Below are 15,043 nucleotides of genomic sequence, written 5' to 3' on the forward strand. Positions count from 1 at the left end.
TGTGGCAAAGCTCAACTGTTAGCTAGGGAGCAATGTGAACTGCTGAAGAACCAGGCTTTAGAGCAAATTAGTGGTTTGTTGCTGTTTTTCAGTGCTGTCAAAAAACCCTTTGCTGAAGGGTCATATTGGGGAAATAATGTCAATTAGCAGTTCTGTAGAGTACTTTCTTCATAGTTCCATACATGTCAATGTAATACACAGAAGCCAGTAAGAACTGGGGGAATTGAACCATTCATTCAGTTTTTCTGATCTGAGAGATGAGGAGAAAGGGGGAAGAGTGCCAGAAAACATAATCTTATTTTAAATATGTTCTGATGAGAAATCCTGCTGGAAATTGCTGCTTGCTAAATTTGCCTTTCTACTGCTTCTTCCTGTGGATGTATACCAGAAAGAAAAATAGTAGGGGTTGGTTTTTGATTTTTTTTTTTGGATTTGGAAAGCAAAAATAGAAAATAGCTTGTTCAAATACTATTTTTTTTTTAATTAAACCACTGAGATTATTCAGTATAATCAGGTTTTGGAGGTTAGGTTTTTTAAAATTTTGTTAAGGCATTATCCTGATTTTGCTCAAACAGACTCCTCCATCCTTGACGAAAAGTTCAGTCATACAATCTAAAAGTCTAGAACTTTAAAAAAATATATATGTCATGTTAAAGATCTGATACCTTCTTCTGGTTCAAAGCTTAGAGCACTTTATACTGGCTCAAGTGCTGCTCAAGTACACACAACAGAAAGCAAGTTGCGCCAAAGATTCTCCTTTTTGTTATTAAGAACTGAGAAGTAACACCTAATTCAGGTAAAACAACTGGTTTCTATTAGCTGAATATTCAGTGGATCTCTTCCAAAAAGTATATTTGTATACTTTTGCATCCAATTCTGTATACAGAAAAATAGCAAGTACTGTTCCCAAATCCAGATTCTACACCACTCTGAATCATGTCTATGAATCTCTTAGTAAATTCATTAAGGTACTTAATTAACTTCTGTCAATGCTAAACTTGTATACACTTTGATTTTCTCACTGATAATTTGGGAGATCTGGGATATAAATACATTACAGGCAGCTCTGGGCCAGGTCATGTTTACCATTCAAAGAACGGTAAGAATGAAATAGAGGTGAGAAGCTGGGAAACCATACTCTGAAAGCAATTCTCCAGGCAGAGTCCAATTGTTCAGCCAGCATGCTTTTATCTGTGTAACTCCCTGAGGAGCCAGAAGATACTGCCATCCCATTGAGGACCTTTTCTTTTGTCATCTGCATGTCCAGTTGTGAACACTAGTACTGGTGCTTAAGCACCTGCCTGGACCTTTGTGTGCCTTTTTCATATTGAAATAGGTGGATTTTCTACGACTTTTTTTTTAACTAAGTCATCCTTTTTACTTATAATTACATCTGAAAGCATGTCTCAGTGAACTCATGGTAGAAAGATAAAATAAAAATACTCTAAAAGATTCAATTAATTTTCATCATTAATTAATGCATTGAAATTTAAAACTAAGTGAATATTCCATAGAGGTAGGTATAAAAATAAATATCCAGAGAGATTTTGCAATAACCAAATAATTGATTAATCAATTAATCATTCTGCATGCATTTAATTAAATCAGAAGCATCAGATAATAAACAGATCCTTTATAGAAATGGAGCTAGAATTCTAGTAATTAAAAATAGCTAGCTGTTCTTTTGGTAGATAAGCTGTTTGCTATAGATACAAACATGCTCTTTTTCTCTGTTTTGATAAATCAACAGCAGAATTCAGGTATAAACATGTATCCTGTTAGAGAGAGATTACTTTAGCTGATTTTCCATTTATACTATTTCTTTTTAATGTGAAATATGTGAGCCTTTGGTTATATTATTACAGTGTAATGATCAATAATTACTTGCAAAGAACCTGCTTTAAGATGTTCAAGTGGCTAAATTTCTCTCTACTAATAAATTTGCAAGTAGGTAGATGTTCCAAGAAGGGCACTGACTTGGCTTCATTTGGTTCAGACTTATTATCCAGATGCCTACCTAGAAGACTTGGGTGGTTTCTTTTTCTTCCCTGCTCTTCTTTGTCTCCCCTTACCTCATCTTGCCTCCTGATGGCTTAGGAATTCCTGAGACAAGGAATTATAAGAAGCAAGCATTATAATAACTTTTCACAAGTAGCTCAGAATTTCCTACTAACGTGTAAGATAATTCTAATATCCAATGTGTTCATCACTACTTTATGAACTTATGAGGAATTTCTACCTTTTCAATTTGCAAAGTGTCATATATTGGAACTAGTTACCAGTGGCCATATTAGTGAACTGCTTAAAACTCTGCAGCATGAACAGTTTAATGACTCCTGTCTCTTTTCCTCAATCTTTGTCTCTACCATTCTTTCTGTAAGGCAGTTCTGTATATTGCACCACTCTGATCTGTAAATCCTAGATATGAAAATTTATTTTTTCTATAAACTGTTTCATACAGATATTATTTGATTCTTTGTCATTCAGATTTATTATGCTGAAAATATAGTATATTACAGGTTTTCTCTCCATAGGAAGATTGTACTTTTTTCTGCCACTGCTATTTTCTCCCCTTCCTGCAGTTCATTTCCTCCCTCTGATTCATAACTCTTATTTACAAAATCTTTTACTATGGTAGAAAACTACTGCCATTAGAGAAGTCCCACAAGATGGTGCACTGAAATCTGTATTTTTATTTACTAAGAAAATATGTTCATATTATAATTATTCATTCAAGTGACTAGTCTTAAAAAAATCATCCTAAATGATCTTATTTCCTGTTGTTTTGACAACAGGTCAGATAAACTCTCCTGAATTTTAAGAGACAGCTGTGGGAATCAATACTAGTACATAAGTATATAATATAGCACAGCCCCTAAATTGAAATATCAAACCTTAGGGCAGGATACAGACAAGGCATTCCATTCATAAGGAATCACAGAGGCAGTTACTGAGTTCAGTCTGGGTTCCCTTGTGGAGCTTTGTACCTGTTCATGTAATCTCTATATTGCTATGTTATATTTTTATTATACCAAGATAGCAAAAAGAACTCTAAATAAAAAGAATATGCTTCCACAGTGAAAAAAATCTTTTATAAAGAAACAGACCTTTTAAGCATAATGAAAAAAAGTTTATTGGTAACACAATTTCCTCTTCTCAATTTTTTTTTTTTTTTGTTAGGGGTTCAGAATACATAACACTCCAAGAATTCCATCAAGATCACAGATAACTTCCAAAGATACATTCTACATCCTGTAATTTAGTTTTGTCCCTCTGGGAGGCTTGTAGTTGGCATAGTTGCTTGCAGTTTCTCTAGGGTTTTTTTTTAGATTTGAAAATTTTTCAAAGAAGATTTTGAGATTTAAAAAATTTATTTGAAAGTTATAATTTTTTTGGTAAATGTTTTAATTGAAATATGAAAATGTCACAGAGCATTCAAGCCTTTCCTTCTAAATTTGCAATGAAATTAAAACATGCTGGGCATTTTAAATCATGTATGCAATAATTATATTGACTTCCTTTTCCTAATAAATATTTGAATTTTCACTTTCGGATGTCCTCTGTCATTCCTGTTCTTGTTTCTATGTCACAGTTGTGCCTGGTAAAGTCAACTCTTATATCCATACCTTTCCTTTGAAGTGTAAATTTAAGTTATTAATAAATAAATTCCCATCATGATGATCTTTATGCATTAACTGCTATAAGATCCTGTAAAGATTCAGAGTCAGAAGTGAAACTAGATCAGAGTTCTGAAACACAGATATCTGTTCTGAAATAAATGCTTTATTTCTGAAAGGAAAAATTATCCATTTTGTTAATGCACTATATTTGTTTTAATTTACAGGTCTAGGTGTGTTTCACAATGTCATTGATCCCTTCTTTCATATTTTTCTCCTTCTGACACATAAGGGCTGTTACTTTGGAACAAAAGAAAATAAGATCAGTGAACAAATATAAATCAAAGAACAAAATGTAAATTTTCAGATCAAAACTACAGATTTTCTTATATTCTGTCTGAAAAGGTACAAACGAGCAACTAGAAGGTATTTAAGATGTGCCTCTTTAAGACCAACTTCAGAGAAGTTTCCTATATTTATTGCAGAAATACCCACACACCCAAAAGGACAGATTTTTATGTTTGGAAGACTTGCAACAGTCCTTCAATACTCAATATATATTGCAAATTGTTTGTACAGTTATTGCTTTGAATATCATTTAACATCTGTTCTTGCTATTTTGCTGCCCATTTCTGAACCTTTTCTTCTGAGACTCATTGAAGATTTGGATGCTTAAAAATTACTTAGTGTTTCTTACTTGGAAGGCTAAGAGTCTCTGGAAAGTTCTTAAATTAATATATTTTCAGGGAAAGCCTGTAGGTAAATAATGAGACACGAGACCTGCAGAAGCAAATAAAAATTAAATTTTGAGATGGCAGTAGATTAGTTAGCTACAGTGTAGAAAAGCAAAGTCCACTGGTTAGAACTTTGTTGCCTTATCAAGTTAAGAAGGAAAAGGAAGATTTAAAACATGACCTAATTACAACTGTCGTTAATAGTTTATCTCTAAAGTAGGGACCGGAGAGCCACAGTAAATTTATTTAGATAAACAGACAATCACACAACATAAGCTCAACTCTGTTTGCTGTGGGATAGGACAATCTTGTATTAAGTCTGTTTGTGAGATGTGTTAAATTAAGCTTGAAATTGCATGAGAAGTTTGGCTGAGAGAAATTTTGAAGTGTTCAGGAAACAGGATGGTGGTAGAAAATACAGTAGCTTGGCATGCCTAATGGTTTGGATCAGCATAATTTTACCACATGTGTAGCAATAAGAGATTTCTTCAGAAAACAAAAGGATTTTAACTCTATCGACCTTTCTGCTCTCTTACCACTCTGAATGCTAATGCCTAACATAGAACTGAGCTATTTAACACATTTCTTAAAAGTTCTTGGTATGTTCCCACTCTTTTGTGCTCCTGGGACAATTTGTTTGTAAGGCATGTTTGACTGTGAAATGGAGGTTCTGTTGGTGTTCTCTGTTCAACTGCAAGTGGTTGCAAGGCACTAATAGCACTTCTGAGATCCTGGATGTAGCAGAATTTATGACTGGGAAATTCTACATACCCAGGAACTCTGGACCACTGAATATACCACACACACTGAATAGACTGTGCTTTAACAATAGAGCTGGTATGGATGCAAACAGGATCTTTGACACATCTGGAAATATTGAAAAATTATAGGGAAGGATGGACTGCTGCACAGATATTTAACAGTGTTTGCAGGAATATTGTACCCTAGATTTCCATTACTGACTTACTGAAGAATAACTTCTATGGTATGCTCACGTTAAAAGAAAAAAAGAAAAGAAAAGAAAAAGAAAAAGAAAAAGAAAAGAAAAGAAAAGAAAAGAAAAGAAAAGAAAAGAAAAGAAAAGAAAAGAAAAAAGAAAAGAAAAGAAAAGAAAAGAAAAGAAAAGAAAAAGAAAAGAAAAAGAAAAGAAAAGAAAAGAAAATAAAAGAAAAGAAAAGAAAAGAAAAGAAAAGAAAAGAAAAGAAAAGAAAAGAAAAGAAAAGAAAAGAAAAGAAAAGAAAAGAAAAAGAACAGCGTCTTTGAAAATCTTATTTCATTGGCTAAGATAAATAAATAAATTTCATTGGCTAAATAAATAAATAAAACTAATATATTTTTAAATCAACCCGATAACTAATTTCCCACAGTTTTCCCTGTAACTTAAAAATGAATAAATGAATATAATTTCACTGTTGGGTGATGTTTTACCTTTGAAAAAGAATTTTTGAGATATGTTTTTATTGAAATAATGATTTAAAGAACAACCCTAAAAGAAATACTTTTTTAAAAAGCCAAATGAAACTTTAACCTTTAAGCATGCATAAGCATAGCATATGGGAAAAAAAATACACTTTAATGTGAAAACCTTTATCAATTCCCTCACATCTCTTACATCTCTTCAAGAAAATAATTCCCAAATACCAAGCCTAAGAGAAACAATCTCTATCTGAAATTTCAAGATGTTGAGAAGAATGGAAATTACTATGAATTTTAAAGGAGAGACACTGCCTATTTCCTGTGTTTGAGAATGAAAAATAACCATTGCTCTGATGTGAAGAGACCACAAAGCAAACTGATTAATACCCAGTATATTCTTGTTCCAATATGTATCTTGCCTGTATCTCCTGTTAACATCTTGCTCCTCAGTTTTAAATTTAGGAGTATTATAACCATTCAGATAATATTTCAAGAGGCTCTGCAGATGTATTAAAATCTTCAATTTATTAAGGTTTTCAAATACTTGTCCAAGTATAGACCAAGTCCCTGACTATTCATTCCAGTGTTTTGATACAGACCGTTTCCTTGCTTAATGGCAACAGGTGGCCTGTCTAGAGGTGCTGGCCAGACACCAAAACCTAAGACTCTTGGAAAATTGCAGAGGAATTTTAACAGAGAAAGACTAGAAAGTGTTGTAACAAAGTATTTACCACATTTATGGAATCAAAGTCTGATGTACTGTGTCATGAATTTATGTCATGTTCTGATATGGGGATTTTTTTTTTTGTTTTTAAAATGAAAAGAAAGGACAAGGTAATTAATGGAGGTAGCCATGCTCATCCAGTCCTCTTGACTATTAGCTCTTACAGCCAAGAGGACTCTCTATAGCCGTGAAGGAGAACCTCTTAGATTTCTCCCTTTACAGCCAGGACTTTTGAACACAAAATTGAACACTAATTTTTGAACACAAATTAATCCTCGTTGCTATGGTAGGAAAAGCAAGACAATATTTTTTTTCCTCTTTTCTTGTTTCTCCTCTTTCTTCTCTCTTCTAGACAGTGCTTTTCAAGGAAATGTGTTGTGAATAAGCATTTATCACATTAGTTAAATACTTTCCAGTAATAATGGGTTTATCTTTAAAGACTGTGAAGTTGCTGGCTTCAACCCTTTAAAATACAATGAGTGGAAGAAAATTAAGCAGTTAGCGTCTGATTTCCAGTAAGAACTCTTATAATCATTGTGTTTATGAACCTACATCTCTTTTTCAACTTGATCTTATGTTTTCACAGATTTCTTTATATTTGGATTGTCCAAAAAATGGAGAGTCTATGCAGTTTCTTCATATACTTAACATATAAAAAATAATTCTGACATATTATTTCAAAATTCATATTGACTTCTTAACCTGAAATTCAGCCACAAATGCACTTATACAATCTCTTGCAAACTTCTCAAATATGAATATATATTAGTGCATGTGTTATCTTTCTGTGGCTTCAGTGAGCAAAGTCTTTACATGTTCACAAGTCATGAAGCTTGACAAAATCATCTAAAGAAAATAATTTTCAATTTTTTGAAAAATATATTAGCTGAATTTTACAGAAAAATCTCATAGAAGAGTGAATGAAACAATTTTATTTCATGTATGAATAAATAGTGTCTAAAACAATTAATCTTGCATTAACTAGGAAACCTGGACTATTTCTTTGCTGACATATTTTTTTCAGGGTAAATAATGTATTTCAACATATTGACTAAATCAAAATTCTGACCAGTAGTAAGTTTATAGATTTTATTTCATCTTGAACTACATGGCTCATTCTCATGTATTAGATCACAGCTTATTGGAAAGTGGAACTTCAGGTGGCTGTGGGCCAACTGAACTGAATCCAGAGTAAAGTGCTAAGCTTTGATATGTTACCCTTGAAAACAATGATTGAAAGAAAATTAAAATTCTTCTGCTGGGAGTTGAATATTTTACACTACTTGGGAACTAATTACTAAGGGCATGTCTGACACCCAGGCCAGTCTCTTTCCAGACCACTTGCTTTAAACTGTTGAGTGTGGATTTAAAAAACATGAATAAGAAGGCTTCATACAGACCAATCACTTTTCTAGCTACACTTGTTTTGATTAAGAAACACATGGTAATAAACAATAGGGCTGTTAAAGTAATTGTTTTGCTTCTTTAGTCAAATGAATGTGCGCATATAAAATCCCTCACACATCTATAGTTTCTATCTACTGACATTAAGTGTTTGTATCTTCATATCATTTCTTATCAGGTTTAGTCAAATTTATTCTCTGGCATTTTTACAAATGCAGTTCTAATACATGGCTTACGACAAGACTTTCCAAATACCACAGCTAGATGTATAAAAAGTACACACTATAAAGCTCAGTTGGCAAAAGTTTTGATTTTGCATTATACAACTCAAGAACTGCAGCATAAGACTGGAGCTACACTGCATGATAATCTGGTTTTAGTCTGCATTCAATCTGTCACTCTTCCTACCAGACGTAGACACTGCTCCAATGCCAACCACGGACCTTGAGTACAACACACAGCACTGGGGAAACAAATTACAAGATGAAAGAAGGAAAGATATTTATAAGACATTTGAATTATATTGCATATCATTGATGATAAAAATGAGAATATATGATGCATAAATTAGGTTTCAAGAAGGAAATCATGGTGGTTTTGAATAAGAAATGTTCACATATTTTCACACTGTAATATTGACTAGATGCAAGAAAACAGTGAGCAACTTCTGTAAGTACAAAAAAGAGAGAATTTTTTTTTTGACCTCCACAAGTGCCTTCTAGCTTGCCAGTTACTATGCTGTATCCTTCTAAACAGAAGGAGTATTGGGAGAATCAATCTTAGGAATCTGACATTAACATTAAACGATTAGTGTGTCACTTTGCCAATAACACTTTTCCAAAGTTCAGTAACCCAGGGCATAGTATTTCTTTCTACAATGTATAATAGCATTGTCCTGAGCTTTACAGTTGGATGGACCACCTGATGATGGGAAAACAGTTAAAAATAGCTGTACCTGTTTGATCAGATTGTAAATTGCCAATATTTTACTTGCTTTTTCTGTGAATTCTCTGCAATGCATGGAGGAAGAGAGAAACACAAACCTTTTCATTTATTCAGCCTTATGTACTCAGTCATTGAATATGGGCTTTCCACCTTTCCCTTCTGGCATCCTCAATGTGTTCAGATGTTCATACAAGTTGAAGTACACACTGTGAGTCTGAATAGTAATTTACATCATTTTGTAACAAGACTTAAAAAAAAGGACTAGATATGATCAAAAAACTTGTAATGGAGGTTGGATCACCCAGGTTTAAATGTTTATAGGGTGGGGGTTTATGAACAAGCACAGTTTTTTGTTCTCCTGCGCTATCTAAAAACAGAGGTAAAATTGTTGCAAATAGCTATATTTTTAATAAACATTAATTCTAAATTCCTAATGAGGCATACTTGCGTTGAATAAAAGTACGATATCCTTATAAAAATAAATATTTTTTAAAATTTAATAAAATTTATTGCTTACATTCTGAAGATATTATGCTCACAGTCTCCATGATCTGTCTGGCACTTTACTTAGTTTTTCTGTACCTGGTGCAACACATACTTGGGACAAGAGAATAAGCTGGAGGAAATGCAATTTTCATATTCTGCTAGTTAGTGATTGTACTAGAAAGAAAATTTTAACAATCAAAACAGATTTGCTCACTTTCTGTGTAAGTCCCTTCTTGTTTTAAAATTATTTGAATTATAAAGAAGATGGTATCCATAGTGATGATCAAACTAGAAAAGTAAGTTCATAATGAAATAAAAAAAAATCAAGACTCATAATTCTTATGAGAAATGAGCAAAAAGACAGCTTTTCGTTAAAACAAGGAGAACTAGTATTTATGAGCACCTCTGATGTGAAGATTAAGATAAGCAAAAGATCAGATAACAGAAATATCTATACTTAATTTAAGCAGGTGTATTTTCCAAACTTTATTGTCTCTCCACTCACATCAAATTCAGTGGTACTTGTGCAATTTTAAACTTCTTACCTGACTTTCTCCCTGAGGGAATATAACAGTACTGCGTTTGAAAGTCTGTAATGCACAATTGTAAAACACCTGGTTTGTTACTTTTTAATTTATAATCTTTGTAATCTCCTTTCACTGGTCTCTCTCAATACACTGGTATGTAAGCAAATGCTTTAGCATATCTGTAAACTACATATTGGATTTTACTTGTTTCTTCTACAGATTACATTTATTGTGTGTATCACTAAAGCATCTTTTTATGTAAGTTTCACAGAAAGGATTGCATAAAATTGAGGGTTTTTTTTTCTAACAGGGGACAGACAGACTTGGTGTCAAAGAGGTCTCTGGCAGTCATATATCCATATAATGATATTGGAGTACTTTATGCAGGATAAGACTGCATGAGAACTATGATTTACAATAGTTACACATCTCACAAACTGTGCTATTACTTAATCATTTCAAATTACTTCACTGTTGTAGTGAGCTGCCTCTGTGTATACAGTCCATAATTTTATGCACTGGCCATAAACGGCTTCTCATTTGAAATAATGAAGATTCTCTGGAAATGAGTGGAGCACATCTGTAGGATACAAGGAGCAACTCTCAAAGATCATACATTAGGTAAGATAAAAGGCATGTCTTAATAATACTTTGACTCTTTTGTTTAATCCTTATACTTGCAAAAAGATGAACTCATTTAGTATTACTTGTGTGGCAGGGTGGAGAAAAAATGAGGGGGAAGAGGGGAGAGAGGAAAATGGGAGAGAATGCAGAGATAATTGCTCTCTAGACAGAAACAAGAAGACAAAGTTATCTTAGGCATAATCTAAAGTGTTTACTGATGTTTTCCTGCTAATATGGAGTTACCAGAATAGGACATTAGCAGGGACAAAGAAGACTGTAGTGCAATGGTTTCATTTAAACACTCAGACTAAGAGTGTCGATCTGCTCCACCCAAGCACCATCACCAAAATGAAGCAGATAGAAAGTCTCTGTAGCAGAAGAAATTGATTTCCTTCACTCTGAGACTTGCATATCAAAACTGTTACATAATCGAGAGATACATACTGCACTCCTTGGAGAGGCCTGAGTGCTACACTACAGAGAAAATTGAGGATGGTGGTTCTGCAGGGATTCTAAGACTTTGGCTAAATTTCAGAAAAACTGCCCAAGCCTGTCATCAGCAATCTTGTTTACTCCCATACCCAGGTATGTAGGTCTAGAAGAGACCTATATGTAGGTCTCTTCTGTATTATGTATTATTCAAATACAGAATATTTGAATTAGATATGCATTCCATGTGACTGGAGAGCCAGTAGCTGGCCTCAGTTTCAGATAGTCAGCCCTCTGAGAGGGAGTTTCAATCAGAAAACAAAGCAAGGGGAAACATGCATAAATTCTAAACCTCTTGCATTATTTAGAAAGCAGGATCCTATTCCATTTTGTCATAAGGATTGGCTGCAATAACCTACCCAAGAGTTTAGCTCCTGTTACTAGTCTTCTTAAACTTACAGTACAGACATGTCTCTGATGTTACAGATTTGAATAACCCAAATTGAGATAATAATAACTGATTTAACTATAAACATATATGCCACAAGTCCGGAGTAAACTTGCAAGAGGAGATGGTCAGCTGACTTCTGCACTTTACAAAACAACTCTGTGGGTAAAAAACAATAAGAGTACATTTGAAGTGCCCACCCTCTACCTTCCCCATACTCTACTGACTGATGTAAAATCTCTGCATTAAAAAAATTTAACAAAACTGGCATGAAATGAGGCACTGTAGGAACAGCAAAAGGATCTACAATGTGTGTGGCACAAAGTGTGATAGTATCAGAAAAATTTGCCTAATATAGTAAGCCTGAGTTCCTGCCTGATCTAGATGGCAGTGGACCATGGGAGTATTTCTAAGCTCAGGTGAATATGAAATCATAATTTTAGCATGTAACCAATAGGAAGAAAATGTCAATACTTCACAATTACAAGTCTTTAATAGGAAAACAGATATATTAGCATGAAGAGCTTGAAAGAGAAGGAAGGAACTTTATATTTTGCTAACTTAAAGTTAACAACATAGTGGGAGCTGATCTATACTAGATGTCTTTTTAAAGCTGACAGGATAATGAACTCATGCTTTAAAGGGCCAAACCATAAGATAGAGTGGAGACAGCTTTCCTCTGCTTTGTAATATATTCTCCTTGATGTATTGCAGAAAAAAAAAAAAAAAAGATAAAACCTTAGGTCACACTGTATATCTTGTAGTAGTTCAAGGACTCTTTCTTAGTTGAGAGTTACCAATCTGCTTCAAAAATCTAGAGTGAAAAATTTCAACCCATGGTACAGTGAGCCTTAATGTCTTAATAGAGTAATCATCAGCGCCGTTATATTGTGTTATCTGATGAGCTAGCTTTCATGTTTTAATTTTCTTTAAAGAAGGCCAAGTAGCAATGGTGCAGTGCATATGCTGAATATAAAAGCCTGTCCTCAAAAGGACTGTCAGATACTGTTGGCATTTAATACCAACAGGCATGGGAAGACTAATTAGCCAATAGCAATGCCAGAAGTATTAGTGAATCTTTGGAGGTTTGGGCAGAATGGTGACTGGAGATACTGTTGTCTTGGACAAGAACAGACTCTATAAATGGGTTTGAGTGCTACAAACCCTTTCTACTACTCAATGCCACTTAGAGGGTTCATTATACCTAAGCAAACAAAATGAGTGATAACACTCCTGTCTCCACTGACCCACATAATAAAATGCAAACTGACAGTGTTCCAATCAATTACTTTTCTAACCCAGCTGGCTCTTCTATTCTTAATCAATGAGATCACAGATGAAGCACTCATTCCCTATTTCCTTTGTCTAAATTAATATGGATTTGCTCATGAATTTAACACAATTATTGCTGTAAGGACAATAAAGTAAAGAAAAAGGTGTTTCTCAACTTAGAAGGCTTGTGACAAAGTGCTAAAGGACCTATCCCTTTTCCAGTGAAGCAAACAGAAACTTTTCTATTTATTTTAATTAAGACATCACTAGGCATTTGCCTGAGATAAAGACTGAAGTTACAGATTCCTGTGAAGATCTCAAATTTCAGAGAACTAGTGATTGCTTGTGTATGATGAAGATCGAGCACTGCTGGAAAATAAAGAAAAGGTTAGGGCTAACATCTGTGGTGTCAAGGAAGAAAAAAAAAATAGGTATTAACAAGCTCTTGACAAGGTTATATGTTTATGGCAACCTTCCCATGTCCTTTACTGAGCTACCAAAAATGTTCATATTTTCCCTCTTAACAGTTTGGACCTTTAAAACAATCTGGCAGGAAATTTCAGAAGTAAATATATTTTTGTAAGGCTCAGCTAACAGTCAGCATTAGACAAGTAAAGCCACATTTAAGGATTTGAATATGCCTGACCTGGTTTTCAGAAATGCTGAGCATCAACAACTCTCAGTGTCATCAGTGTTAGTAAACAGCTGAAAAGCAAATAAATAAATACTCAGGTTGAGGTTTAACTCCATCCAGCAAATAAGTGCCACACAGCTACTCATGCAGTCTTCTCACAGTGGGATGGGAGCAAGAGAATTGGAAAGGTAAATGTTACATACTTTCAACATGGAAATTACATCAGCAATAACCACTTCTAATTAGGCTTTCTTTAAAACATGGATGGAAAAAACATGGATTGAATTTTGGCTCTGCTCATCAGTCTTGAAAACAAGGAATCCATAAATGTCGTCAGACAACATTTAGAAAGATATAAAATAACTTGAATCAACTCAATAATATTCCACTGTGGGCTGTTTTTGCTATCCATTTTAAACCAAAATAATGTCATCATAATTTTGCTTATAAATTTGCCTTACAGGATAGGATTTTTATAAAGGCTTTAGGATAGCCTATGTACCTCACTAATTAGATTTTCTTTTTCTTTTTTTTTTTTTTTTTTACAGAAACAGACATGGAAGTCAGAAGACATTAATAAGGTACAAAGTCATTGCACATATTTAAGTGTGAAAACTCTAAGGAAACACTACAGTAGCCATATCATTTGTGAGAAGTCATCAAGCAAATATAAAGTTTTCTCTGACACTGTTTTTAAACTGCATCCCAAATTCTATTCAGTACAAACATATTGGGATTTTCTGCAAAATGGTAGTTATGTAGGCCTAGGAAGTCATTTCTATTTTTATTATGCTTCAAAAAGATCTTTGTTTCACATGACCTAAATTTCAGGCTTCAACTTATAAGTATCCATTAACTCTCTTAGAAATTACCTAAATTAATAGTTATCGATTCCAGAGAACCATCTTCTCCATTTGAAAAGCAAAATGCTTCTTTTCTGATACCTAAATATACCAGATTTTTAACTAAAAAAGAGAGACAAATATAGGTATAGCAAAGAAAAATAACTAGTAATCAGATGAAGTGGGCAAATGGATGAACTTCAATTTTACATATTCATATTTTATTTGTTATATTTATAATGTGTGATTTTAAAACTATGCCCAAAGCTTATGAATGAGAAAAATACACTGTAAACATAAAAATGGGTTTCCAAAGCAAAGGAACTGAACTCATCCACATGTAAGTCACAGCACAAAAATTACCTACTCTTTGTGAAGACATCATTAGTACAACACCTGATGATAAAGAAAATACTCCTCAGGAGCACTTGCCCAAGACAGAAAAGACTAGGTATCTCTGCTAGCCACCGAAATCTGACAAACTGATCAACTGTCTGCAGTGTACTCGGGTCAGTCAGCAGGATGAGTATGTGAAAAACTTCAGATAGCAGGAATAAGTAAAATGAAGATAAAGAATTGGAGCTTCAGTGATGCTGCAGCTCAGCTGTGCATCAGAACTGGAATGTTAGGGAGGTGAAAGATATCTTTTGGCACTTCACCTGTCTTAAGTGTAGACATAGGCCATGCAGTCTTTCTGCTATTGTCTATAACCAAATACAGGGTAGGTGCAATCCTGTAATGATTGCCATGGGATATTACTGTGCTTATTCCAAGCACATGCTGGAAAAAGTAATGTCACACTCAAGAATTTCCATGTGTAGTGAATGACTTGCTTTAAAAGAACTTCAAAACATTTATAAGACACACATCTTGTCTGTAGTGGTAAGAAATGACCTCAACGATCTGCCTTAAAGCAGTTCACAGAGCAGAAAATGCTTAGC

Source organism: Vidua chalybeata, chromosome 6, assembly GCF_026979565.1.
Source record: "Vidua chalybeata isolate OUT-0048 chromosome 6, bVidCha1 merged haplotype, whole genome shotgun sequence".
NCBI lineage: Eukaryota > Metazoa > Chordata > Aves > Passeriformes > Viduidae > Vidua > Vidua chalybeata.